Below are 8,441 nucleotides of genomic sequence, written 5' to 3' on the forward strand. Positions count from 1 at the left end.
CCCCGAGCACAGCCAGGAGTGACCAGGAACAACGGTCACAAGCTAGCAGAGGGTAGGTTTAGGTTAGACATCAGAAGGCGCTATTTCACGGTCAGGGCGGCTAGGGTCTGGAACCAACTTCCAAGGGAGGTGGTGCAGGCTCCTAGCCCGGGGGTTTTTAAGAAGAGGCTAGATAAACACCTTGCTGGGGTCGTTTAACCCCAGTACTCTTTCCTGCCATGGCAGGGGGTCGGACTAGATGATCTTCTCAGGTCCCTTCCGACCCTAGAAACTATGAAACTATTTCCAAAAAATGGCACACAAGAACTCCGTTCTGCACAAACTGCAGATTAGGTACCTCTGCCCTGATTTAATCAATCCTCTTTTGGACCCCTATCACTCTCTGCAAAATCTCAGCATCAGAAATATTAGGACTAGATCCTACTCTATCTATTATGCACCACAGTTGAGTTGGACACCCAATAGGTAGCCTATAATCTGACCCTACATCTGTTCTTTCTGCCCTAGACCCTGAGTTTGTACTTGGAAAATCCTTCCAAGGTCTTTTTCTGGGACCATATAGCCTTCAAAAATGAGATTTGATATCAGCATTCCTTTTGTACCTAACCAGGAGAACACTTAAAAACACTCAATTTAATTTTCATGATACAGCCATATTTTTTTTCTACTTTGAACTTCCAGGCTGCTGAGACAGTGGAAAAGGCTATACATCTCATTTAAGAAAGCCACTTGGGCTTTTGAACATTACTGCTCAGTGGTAGCCAAACTTGAAGTCGTAAATGGTTGTATGGGGCCATTACAAAGGCAGTTTGGCATGCGTATTATTTTCAGGGACATTGCAATTTCTAGAATTTGATATATCACTAGATTCCCCTAAATATGCCTATGGAATACTGGGGTGAAAATTAGAAAGCTTTTAAGAATTTTAATGTGATTTTTATTGTAGTCTAATTTTTAATAGAATTCACCACAGAAATACTAGATGCATTAAGGATTTGTTTATATTGTAGGGATTTTTCCCTTACAAAAAGGAGATGTACAATACCAATATCCTGTTATAATTATAATCTTAGAATAAATAAATAGATTTTCAGAAATTCTGAATATTCTGTGCTATTGAACAATGGTACTGGGAAGTTTTCTTGACAAAATGCATATGCTGCTGACGAAATGTTGCACGTTTCCAAAGAAAAAGTACATAAAATTAGGATTGGGTCAGCTAAGTACCAACGCCTCTTTGAGAAAGGAAAGCCTTTGACCTCCACATCACCACCAACATAGAGTGTGGACAGACCTTTGCATTTGTCAGCTCTTACAGCAACAGTATCACAGGGCAATACACCATCTGCTCTGGCCACAATTTTAAATCTTGATGGCCAAAATCAAACTGACCAAAGCAACCTTCTTAAGCAACCTTTCTTCCTGCAGGGAAGTGCTCATCCTCCAAACATGGAACTTTTGTTGCTCACCTAATCTTACCAATGTAGAAGCACTATAGTTGTTCCACATCTTCAAAACTATCAGTCCTAGCCAATATAACTTTTAGCAAATAACATTACCAAGTTATCTTTCCCTTTCTGCTACTACTGCAAAGCTAATAAGCTCCCTGTCTTTTTGTTTTAATTGGCATCCTCAGCTGGGGTGGCCTAAAGAGCTTCACCCTCAACAGCAGCATCAAAGCTGTCACTGATGGCGAAATGCAAGGGGTGCGCCAGGGTAGACATGTTCATGGAGCTACTGAAATCCTTGCTTGCCACAAGCACTTTCATAATAAAACAGAAACAAAGAGAGAAGTATATAAGCAGTAGATGAAGATGTAATGAATCTACTGAAGCAGCAGACATTGATTCTGTAGAAAATAGTTGAACATCCAGTCCAGTGCTCTGCATCCTCCTCATCATGCTATTTCACCCTGTGGTAAAGGTCATCCTCAAAGAGTTAACACCCCTGAAGTAACACCATAGGCACAGACAAAACCACCAACAACCACTATGCCACTTGATGCCAGTAGAAGGGAGAGAAAATTATGACTTCATATGCAGGAGACTTTAGTCATTGTGCTCCTAAGTATCTTGCACCTTCTCTCCCTTCATACTTGGCATATCCTAATGTTAGCAGCGTTTACATTGTTTGTTTGGCATGGTGCTCATCCCATCTAGGCTATGTACAGGTTTGCTTGATCTGTCTGCTCTCATTAAATTTAAACACTCAACCAAATGTTAAAAAACGCATGGCTGCCTATATGCATGGGCACAGAGTTAGCCTTCTGCCACCTCTCCCTGCAGTGAGAATGTTGCCTTTGAAAGCAAATATTGGCACAATTCACAACACAGCACTGAAGCACTCTCACAAGGCCTCCCTCAATCAGACATAATCATAATGGGCTCTAATTATTGCCCTCACGTCTGGCTGTTCAAAACCGGTGGAGAGTCTGTCCACCTTCACCAGCAAATATTCTGCAGCACACAGGACAGCATATTTGACACACTAAGATTTAGCCTTTTTATGAATATTGCTAGCACCCTTTCTGTGTCATTCCCATTCAGCACAGGAGCTGTAGCCAACTTTCATGAACAAACTCAACTGTATTAATACAATAAACTAAATGAGAGGGATATAACTCTGTAGTGCAATTGCTTAGAGCCCTTGTTTCTACCCCACTGCTCACAGCCAGTCCTATTTCTACAAACATGGCCAACATCCTTACACTTTCAAGCACCCCTAAACACACACAACTGTCATTTTACATCTGCTCTGGTGGCAGCAAACTCTCTCTTTGCTGCTAGCCTTATGAGCCAGAGGAACAGGTAGTAGAACAAGTCCTTCAAAATGGAGGTTTAGGGTGCTGGAGAATAGGGGTGAGCTTCACACCCAGCTTCAGAAATGTTGCTTCTCACATTCAAAAGTTTTGCAATTATGTCTGGTCATCCCAGCTATGAGTCCAGGAATAATGCTTAACAGCATTCAGATGGCTGGTGAATGCCTCTATCCATTCTCCTCATATGCCCCATCACCATCTATGGTCATGTTTCATGTTCCTACTACCCACCTGATGCAAATAAAACAGAATTATGTGGCCAACAGGTTTACAGGTTAGCTGTTCTGTGTTAATTTTTTTAAAAAGGCCTTTTGTCAGTAAAAACACAACCCAAACCACATCAATATCTGTATCTCAATTTCTCAATATGCGTTTCTTCATAAAAAATTATGCATACATCACAGAGGTTGAGAGATTTCAAATGGACGGTCCTCTACAAAGTGCAGGTTATTATTACTATTTGCCTAGCACTAACACAAATTTGTATGTCAAGCATCTTTGAAATCTTAAGGAAGGAGGAAATCTTAAATAGGAAACACCAGGCTACCTGCCACATACATTGAAATATTCCATACAGAAAACACAATAATTTGTATGAACCCATTCTTCCAACATAAAAGGCAGAGTGACGGTGATTCATGGTTTCCCCTGACAGTTTCATAGAAAGGAAGTTTTGAAGCCTGATGAGATTTTGACTTGCATCCACATCTTAAAACCTTTCTAAAGTGTTCAAGCCCTCACGGATTTTGATTTTACAGCAAAATAAGGTTTGTTTGTAATATCAAGATAGTTATCTTGATGTAGAATCCTCATAGAGACAAGGCTCAGGCAACTTTTTCCTCCACTGTACCTTGACTAGCTATATCAGTGGTTCTCAGGTGGGGTGCCACAGCCTTTTGCACTGCCCAGCACAGGGCAGACCTGAGGCAGGATTCCCTTCACAGCCTCACTCTCTCCCTCTCCATTGCTTTGTTAATTATTTCATAGCCTAATTAAAGCTTTTACTGCCCTGATCTACATGCAGATCAGCAGCAGCTGCAAAGGTTAATGCAGTAGTAGGTGAATGAGGGTGAGAGCCTACAGCTCCCAGGTGAGCCTATGCCATTGCAGGTAAGAGTCTACCCAGCCCCACTATCCCCTTTTCTTCTACATACACCACAACTCCCTTTTCACTCCCTCACCTATTCCCAGGGCCAACATAATTGTACAGGTGGCCACCTAGAGCGGTAAATTGTAGCAGGGTGCTAAAAAGGCACTGTGGGCAGGAAGGCTGCCTGCTGGCACTTTGAGTGATCAGGCAGCACATGTGTTCAGCCAGGTCCAGGCTTAGCAAGACACCTATGGCAGCAAAAAATGTTGCACTCACCCTGCTCATTCCCCTTTTCCTGCAAATGCAGAGAAGTAACTGGCTGCACCTCTGGGATGCTGGGTTACTCCCATCAATAGTTTTTAATTTCTCCCTCTTTTTATTTTCTGAATCGGTGGTAACAAATGGATACAGGATAAAGTCCTAAACACACTGCATTCTGGTCAAATGCTTTCTGTATTAGGCCAGTGGTTCTCAACTGGAATTGCCACTTGATTAAGAAAAGTTATGGAGAAGTGCCTGGAACTTGAAAAGACTGAGAACCATTGAGCTACATTAAGGAACAAAGGTCATTGCATATCTCCACTAAGATTATACATTGAGTTAGGCATCTTGATGTAACACCTACATTTTATTGAAATGAAAATACAGCCGTGGCTTCTTGTAATGCATATTACCACATGGCATGATGAATAACACTTTGCATGCTTAATAGATGTGCCAGAGGTTTGTTTGCCTACTAACTAAGCTAGTATGAGCAGTGGTACATTTCTAGAGGTACAGGCAAATTTGCATTTTCCTTAACAATCTCTTCTGACTACAATATAAAATTGAGTAACAAGGAGAGTTTTATATTGATATATCCCTGTGTTAATTAAGAGAACATCACATTTTTTTAAGTTCTTCATTTGTTTTTTTAAAGAGGAAAATCTACTTATGAAAAACATATATTCAGTTAAAAAATGAAGCACAGGGTGCGAACAGAAGTGCACCTCCCAGGTCAAACTCATGGCAAGTCATAGAAAGTGTTAAGGGTAAAAAAGATCCTCTTAACCCAACAGATGTTAGCTGTTGATTAGGAGGGTGAAGGATCAGCTCCAATTTGGGGACAATCCAGGGAGAGAAGCTGCATCTGTGCAACCTCTCCTGCTAGCTCTGCCCCTCTCTTGCAGCTCCACTACTGTCTCTGGATAGGAGAAGGAAAAGGCAGAGGAGGGATGTCCATTCTGGAGTTTTCTCAGCCCTGCTGTATTGGGGGAAGGTAGATTGGAGACCCCTACCCCTGAGGTGAGGGGATCCAATTCACCTGCCCCCCCCATGCCAACAAGGCTGAGAAAACCCCAGAACAGACTTCCCTCCCCTGCCTTCTCCCCCTCCCATCCAGAGATAACTCTTCAGTGATCTAAATGATATCTAGTTGTACTCAGTCCAGTCCTTTGGTAAGATATCTTGATATCCACCAGCATTATTAACAGCACTAATTAGCTTGATGCTTTGTAGTATCATCAGAAAAGCCATGGATAAATTAGAGATAGCGACTAGCCACAAATGCCAGGACACTGACGCTAGTACACTGATGCTCTGCCGAAGGCAGCAACAAATCCAGGATTTGGCAAAGGGGGGTGCAGGGGCATGCTGCAGGACTGGCTGCACCCTTTCCCCACAACCTCCTCTGGTGTGGGCAGACCAGGCAGGGGGAGCCCCTGAGAGCTTTTTAAAGTCCTGAAATCAGGCTAGAGTCCTGCCCCACTTCCATCCGAGTCAAATCCCCATTCCCACTTCTCTGACCTTCCTCTGATGAATTCCTCAGTGTCCTAGGAGTAGGGGAAACTATTTCTGCCTGCCCAGCCAGGCTGTGACAGGACAGTAGCCGAGGTGATGAATGGGCAGGTAGGTTCCCCATCCTTACCTGGTCCCCCCAGAAGCAGGCACAGGGAGGGGGAACACCCTCCCCCATCACCACAGCTGCTGCCACTGCTACTGTTTCAGCTGAGCCAACCCCCATGCAACCCAGCAGGAGCAAGCAGGAGCACCTCTGAAGCTTCCTCCACTCCTGAGACAGTGTGGCTAGCAGCAGGAGCCGTCAGAGGGGGGCAGGGAATGGAAGGGATGGAGCATGACTCTGAGGATGAAGGGAAAGGAAGGGGATTCTCACCTGTTTTGGGAACTTTAAAAAAATGGCATGGTCCAGTCCTCAAGGGGGTGCAGGTAGGCCACTGCACTCCCTCTGGATCCACCTATGGTATGCCTGCCTAAACTGTAACTTTGGTTTGTAAGGCTATAAAAGTAGCACTATATTCACTTGAAAGAAAAATAATATATACTGAGATTATCCCCCAAAACGTCTGCTTTAACTAAATTGCCTCAGTGTAGGTGTTAACCACTCACTTCTTATATGTGTATACAATAAAGCCATCACATACACTTGGACTAGAGAACTCTGGGAATCCAATAAAATCCAGTGTAAGTTTCTCCAGCACAAGAAAATAAAACATATCTGCATTTGGAAGGGACATCTAGGCAGCTCTTTGGAAAGTGAGGCCTAAAAGGGTGAGATAATCTGCAGAGGTGGACCTTGGCATAAGAAAAGAGGTAGTTAGCTGTGTTTGTCTGATGTCAGTCAGAAGGCAAGCTACATATGCTCCATTACAGACTAACTAAATAAGGTATCAATGAGAGCACAAGCTTTTGGGAACCCAAGTTCATGCCATAAGAAGAAAGATCCTGGAACCAAGGACTTAGGCATGAGACCTAGCTGTAATTAGGTAAATGTTGCTACAAAAAAACCCCACAAGACTTGACCCATGAAGTGACAATCAGATGGCTTGGTGTCACAGTGAGATACTATACATGATCTGTACTACACCAGTGCACTTGCACCCCACTTTCATTCCTGCTCCACCCAAAGTTTAAAACCCAGTGCCTGGAAGTGGCAGCGGCATTTCTAGTCAGGCAGTGTTGAAGGAGTCATTTGACTTCATGGCTCATATCTACCCGATCCCTTCTAAATTATTCATTCCACAGGTTTTAACCCTTTCTTCTTTCTAATGGTCTTGATGTTCCACCAATCAAGCTATGCTTTGTTCAGCAATTCTTCTGTCTTGGCTGGTCCTGGTAATGAAGCGCCTATTCTGTAGTCCTGCTGGTGGTTTTTAACTCATTCCAATGAAGTTATATTTGTTTTTGTTTCAATCTTAAACTGAATAATACAGCCCTAGGCCCCTAGTATATAAGTAAAGCTTATAGTTTCTTTTCAACTGGAGAAAAACCTGTGTTCTTTTATATCTGATGATATACCTCATCATGTGCACCCCCCTTTTCAAAATTCTAGATCGACCCGTTTATGTTATATTACTCCTTTTAGGCACACCAAGTTTTGGTTCTTTTAATATTTGGCACCAGTCACTACTTGATTGGGTTTTTTTACTTTGATTTTGATGCATCTTCCAATTCCCTGAATCCTGGTCTGGCTGGGAGGCTTGCTGCGAGCAAGTATGTTTTGATCTATGGGCAATTGCAGACCTCAGTGAAGCTGATGGGCATTCTAGCTTCTGTTTTCCAAGCCAAATGTATAAATCCAGTGTTAAGCCACTAAAACTACATGGCATAGTTAAAGAAATACAATGCTCTCTAGAGTGAACCCTGTTAAATCAGTATAAATGTACCTGTACAGGTATAACTCATTCCCATACGTGCCAAAATGTATACTGGTAGAAAGCAGTGTGCATTTCAGGGCGTGCTGGTCCAAATATTTCAGTAAAATATCACACTTGATCAAAATAGCAATGTGCAGATGAGACCTGAGAGAACAATAAGGTACTACGTATCTACTGTTTGTTGTTCTGACAAGGAGGTCAAAGTGATAGTAATCACATTACCCTAAAGTCCTGACACAATTAGGAAGCATGCTGAAGTGAAAAAGAATTTTAGTGTCCCTGAAAGCTTTACTATAGTTAACAAGTCATTATTCTCATAATAATATAATTGTAGGAATGGGAAATTGCAGGTAATTGCTGTTGTAGTGACCTTGCTCCTCCAGTAATGAAATTAAGGTAATTGTTACCATTTAGATTGCTACTAGTGCAAGAGGCTGCCGCAAATGTATTTTCCAAGGGAGAAGAGACATCTATTTTATTTTATTTTTTATTTTTTTTCCAGGTGGGTTAACAAGTGGAAGGACTCTTCCATAAATTTGACATGGGCTTATTTTGTTTCTTGTTCTACTTTATTGGTATATTGCCAGCTACATGAAAACCTACCCACAAGTCTTTGTGAAAGTCATGGCAACTAGGATTATTAAATCCATTTAGAATGTCATGGAATCATAGAACTTAAACATGGGGAAAGCATTGATCAAGTTGTAAGTGCCTTATCTAATTTAGTTCGAAGTGGCTCGTGAGACTGAGGCTTCAACTACTTCTTGTGGGACACTATTTTGTGTTCTAACAGATTTCACCATTAAAAGTGTTTTCTTGGCATTCAGCCTATTATAAATTGTCATAAACAAATCAGATCCCATTATTCTTTGATATCCTT

Source organism: Gavialis gangeticus, unplaced genomic scaffold, assembly GCF_001723915.1.
Source record: "Gavialis gangeticus isolate Ggan-Ray unplaced genomic scaffold, GavGan_comp1, whole genome shotgun sequence".
NCBI classification, from domain to species: Eukaryota; Metazoa; Chordata; order Crocodylia; family Gavialidae; genus Gavialis; species Gavialis gangeticus.